Raw genomic sequence first — 5,455 nt, 5'->3', positions numbered from 1 at the left:
AAGAGGTGGCACTTGAATTGTATCTTCAAGGATGAGGTTTAGCACACAAAGGAGGGGGAAAGGGCATCCAGGCAGAGAAAACTGCCTGTGCAAAGGTAGGGAGGCATAGGAGATGAGTAACAGGATCCCAGACACTTAGTTCCTCCTGACAGGAGCACAGGGGGCTGTGGGGGAAAGTGCTGGAGATGGGGTGGGCAGGCTGACAGGAGCCAGATCTTGGGGACCATGGGTGCCCAGCTAGGCATCTGAGCTTCCTTCTGGAAGTCTCAGGGAACTGCTGAATCATTCCATACAGACAGGATCAGGACAAGACAGAGTCAGATTTGCATTTTCTAGGAGAGCTGGGAATGGATTTGAATTTGGGATGTAGAGAATGAAAAAGGTTGATGAGAAGCCTGTTGCCAACCTCCCCTGAGACAGCAGCCAGCCATGCATTCGAATCAAAAGAAGGAAAAGGCCTGACAAATCTTTGGGAGTGGAGGAGCCATTGGTTTTCAGGACTGATTAGGGGTAGGCATGAGTTAGGTGGAAGAGAATTGGATGATCTCAGGTTTCTGGCTTGGGGAACTGGGCAGATGATGGATGCAGAAGGAACAACTTTGGAGGAAAGGAGAATGATGATGAGCATAGAATCTATTAAGCACTCAGTTTCAGGCATAAACACTTCATATATCATCTCATTTAATCCTCACGATAACTTACAAAGTAGGTACTATTGTTGTCTCCATCTTAAGGGGAAACTGAGTCAAGAGGTTAAGTAACTAAGTGGTGGTGTTGGAGTGATGAGCATGTGTGCACCTTGCAGGCAGTGAGGTTTCCCAGGCTGTTGCACAGAGGAGCTATCCCCGCTACCACTAGCTCCTCCCTCCCTCTCCAGCCCTCAGCATCTGGCACCCCCACAGCAGTTCAGTCATTAGTCGCTGGGTCTCTCTCCCTCACCCCACCCCACCTCAGCCCCGAGACTCTGCCCTGGGAAGCCAGGACAGGACCATACCACACAAGCCTTGTGACAGGAGGGCACCAAGCTCTGGAATCTTGGCACTGACATCCACCTACCCATGAACAATACAAAGCAGAACTGAGACTGCAGGGACAATCAGAAAAACCAAGAAAATAAGTGTGTTCCTTTCCTTTTTTTTTTTTTTTTTTTTTAAAGGTTTTAAGAAAAAAAGTAGCGTCTCAGTGACATCAGAGATAATCATGAAAGGTCAGTAGCCCAACCTTGTACTTATTTTCTGTGGGGAAAAGGGCAATTAGGTATCTTCCATGGAGGAAGCTCCTCCAGCTGTTTCCCTTTCGCCAGCCTTGGCTCAGGACACCCAGTCCGACGTCAGTAGCCACAGCAGGAGACAGACAAGGACAGCCACACTGTGTTTGCCCCACCTAGTCCCCCGTTCCAGCATTTGGGGGTAATGGGGACACCGCTGTTGTTTCCAAATTGCCTCTTTCCAACCATGCAGTCAGAGAGGACAGAGGAAAGGGGATAGAGCAGGTAGGGAACCAAGTGAGAGTCAGTGGACATTCTCCTGGGAGAGTTGTTAGACCTGGCTTCAGCTATCTCCCTTGAACCACCTAAAATGAACCACCTAAAGTTACACAACCAGCAACTGGCCCAGGCCCTGTAGGCAAGATGTTATTTTTAAGGCTGTTTTAGGCAGAAGTTAGAAGGTCCACTTGCCTCCCACCACCCTCACCACTTTACAGGAAAGAGGCCCACCATGACCCTAGAGCTTTCCAGAATGCAGACCTTTTCTTAGTCATCTGTGGGCAGAGCAGTGAGAAACCTGTGGCATCAAGAGAGCAAGCCCCACCTATGTTTGGGGTTCCAGGCTCCAGTAGAGCCTCCACTGCTTTTGTAGTCTTTGGAAACACGGGGTCCTCACCAGGCCTCTTGGGAACTGTCCCTCCTCCCTCATTTACCCCTCCTTGCTGGGTTCTATTTGCATCCCTGTGCCTCTGGCCTTGGAAGGGGTTCTATCTGTTATACACAAACTTTTCTTTGACCTCAGAGCAAGAAATGCTTGAGGACCATCTCCTCTGCATTTTTCAGGGACAGCCAGAGCCCTACACATTAAGGCATCCACTGTATCCAGGAGTGAAAGTAGCATTGTTTTCACACTGGGTCACAATCCAGTGGTGGTTTGTGAATTCAATTTAGAAGGTCATGGCTGGCGCCTTAAAACCATCAAATAGAATACAATACGTGCAATAGAAAATATGAGTGTGCACACATAGCCAGGGTAAGTATTGTCCATGAAATTTTTGTATCATTTATCCCACAACATAAAATGTGTTTCTTGCTGTAGGTCACTGAACGAATCCCTGGACAAAAGAACACTGGTTAAGACATAAAGTCAAGGCCAGGCATGGTGGCTTACACCAGTAATCCTAGCACTTTGGGAGGCCAAGGCAGGTGGATCACCTGAGGTCAAGAGTTCGAGACCAGCCTGGCCAACATGGTGAAACCCCGTCTCTGCTAAAAATACAAAAATTAGCTGGGCGTGGTGGCGGGTGCCTATAATCCCAGCTACTCAAGAGGCTGAGGCAGGATAATCGCTTGAAGCCAGGGGGCAGAGGTTGCAGTGAGCCAAGATCACACCACTTCACTCCAGCCTAGGCAACAGAGTGAGACTTCATCTCAGCATGTACAGGTCACCTGTTCTGCGCTAGGCACTCTGCTAGGCACAAGAAACCCAGTAAAGACATCCCCTAGTCTCAATCCACCTTCTGGTTGGGAAGCCAATAAGCACACAGTTGCAAGATATGATGCCAAGTGGTCTGAGAGAGTATGTACGAGGCTATGAAACCCTGACATGAGGGCGGGCATCTGGGAGGGCTTCCAGGAAGAGGTAATGCAGTTGGAGCTCTCAGCAGGAAAAGAGAGCGATAGGTTCTAGTGTCTCCTCCATCCTATGGATAAGAAGAGAACTATGTTAAAATGTCAAGGGTTCTAGTCTTTTTTTTTTTTTTTTTTTTTTGAGACGAAGTCTTGCTCTGTTGCCCGGGCTGGAGTGCAGTGGCCGGATCTCAGCTCACTGCCAGCTCCGCCTCCCAGGTTTACGCCATTCTCCTGCCTCAGCCTCCCCCGTAGCTGGGACTACAGGCGCCCGCCACCTCGCCCAGCTAGTTTTTCTGTATTTTTTAGTAGAGACGGGGTTTCACCGTGTTAGCCAGGATGGTCTCGATCTCCTGACCTCGTGATCCGCCAGTCTCGGCCTCCCAAAGTGCTGGGATTACAGGCTTGAGCCACCGCGCCCGGCCTGGGTTCTAGTCTTAAAGTCCAAAGACATCCTGTCTCCTTAACAAGCCGTGAGGTCTCAGGTGAGTCAATTAACCTTCCCAGACCCTGATTCCTCATTTACAAAACAGGCATCTATAAAAATGGGCACAGTATCTGCTCTATCAACCTCAAAGAAGTGACAGATCAAATGAGACAGATTAGTACGTGAAAACACTTTGTAAATTACAAAAGGGGAGGTATTGTCTCTATGGATGAGGAAATGGAAGCATAATGAAGTGTCCTGCCCTACAGTGCTATGGGTAGCAGGCCCCCCTCAATCCTCAGTCCTCAGCTCCTGCTTGCATTGCTCCCACTGTAACTATTCTACCTTAAAAGACAGCAGGGGCAGGGTCTAAAAGGCCCCCCTAGCAACCTGACTGTTGAAGATTTACCTTAAAGATCCTATTGTTTTAATGATGGGAGGTGGGTATGTCAGAACTCCTCCGTTTCCCTTTCTGTTAATGAATTAAGATCTACCCAAATTCAGTGTTTAAAGTTACATAAGCATCATTCAGATCTGTAACAGCCACTTTCATTTTGGAAAAACAGCATTTCCATTAAAATGGTGTTATATAAAAAGGTTTTGTATACGTGCGTAGGAACAGCAGAAAGAAACAGGCACACATGATCACTGTATGGCACACAGGCATATGCAGATCATGACCTCACCTGTCCTCATGAGGAAGGGACCATAGGGAGCAGGTGTCTGATAGTACCTGGCAAGTTTAGCTGTGACCTAGTTGTCCTCTAACCATGGGTAAGACCTGATGCATGTTGGGCAATGGGAACTGCAGCAGGAAGGAAGCCCCTTCCTTAGCAGGGTGAGTGCCATTGAATCACAGAATATTAGGGTTGGATTTAGCTCAGAAGTCACCCAGTGCAATCTCACTCTGCACCACTCTTGCTGGCCTTGACTCGAACAGCTACCATTGTCCCCAGGCAGACCGTGTCACCTGTGGACAGATGTAGATCACTGGAAAAGACCTGATTTTGACCTGAAACCAACCTTTCTGGAGCTACTGCCTCTGGGGAGCAAAAGCACCTACAACCTTGAGCAGAGACTCCAGGAGCCATAGCCAGTGGAGCATGCCCTGAGGCCTAAAGAGCAAGTGGGGAGGGCAGTCTGAGTCCACAAAGCTGAAGCTCCTCCCTGAGGGACCTCCATTCATCTAAAGGAAGCTAGGACGGTGGGGGCAGAGAGAGGGGTAGGATGAGGAAGGTAGGGTGGAGGGGAGGAGTCGGGGCTGCCTAAATTGGAGTAAGTCGTTGGCTGTGAGGAAAGCCCAGCACCTCAGGTCTCATTTTCAGTGTTGGGGGTGACACAGTCCTGAGGTCAGTTGCAGCTCTTATACTCTGGAGTCCTAGGTCCGCCCACACGCATACACCCCTTTCGGGATTCGAAGGTTGTACTTTTTTTTTTTTTTTTTTTTGAGACGGAGGCTCGCTCTGTCGTCTACGCTGGAGTGCAGTGGCACGATCTCGGCTAACTGCAATCTCCGCCTCCCGGGTTCAAGCAATTCTCTGCCTCAGCCTCCCAAGTAGCTGGGATTACAGGTGACCGCCACCACGCCCGGCTTTTTTTTTTTTTAAGTATTTTTAGTAGAGACGGGGTTTCACCATCTTGACCAGACTGGTCTTGAACTCCTGATCTCGTGATCCACCCACCTCGGTCTTCCAAAATGCTGGGATTACAGGCGTAAGCCACCGCGCCCGGCCTCGACGGTTGTACTTTTATGTGACTTGGTAGGTCCTTGATTCGAGGGCTAAGCAAGGGGTAAGGTAACTTCCGATCCGCCCCATCCCCTGCCGGAGTCCGGTTAGGCTCAGCGGCTTGTCCTGGTCACCCCTGAAGGGCAGAACCATTCCACTTTCCCCGAGTGCAGCCACCGAGACAAGAACACCCCAGCACTGAGGACAGAAACGTGAGCTTTGGAGTGGCCTTTTAAATAGTTGGGAAGGGGGTGTGGCCGAGGAGACTGGGAGGCCGCAGTCTGGCGATGGAGGAGTGGCCCGGGGGCGTGGCCGTGGCGCCTGGAATGTTGTTAGGTCCTCTCACCGCATAGTAAGGAGGGGCCACGCCCCTTTTCTCCAAGAGAGCCAATCGGAGCACCGGAGCGGTTTCAAGTCTCCCCCACCAGCCCGCCCGCCCGCCACCCCACCCCCCTTGAGGATTCG

The sequence above is a fragment of the Papio anubis genome, chromosome 9, assembly GCF_008728515.1.
Source record: "Papio anubis isolate 15944 chromosome 9, Panubis1.0, whole genome shotgun sequence".
Lineage (NCBI taxonomy): Eukaryota > Metazoa > Chordata > Mammalia > Primates > Cercopithecidae > Papio > Papio anubis.
The sequence above is the reverse complement of the archived record's forward strand: the minus strand, read 5'-3'. Positions refer to the sequence as shown.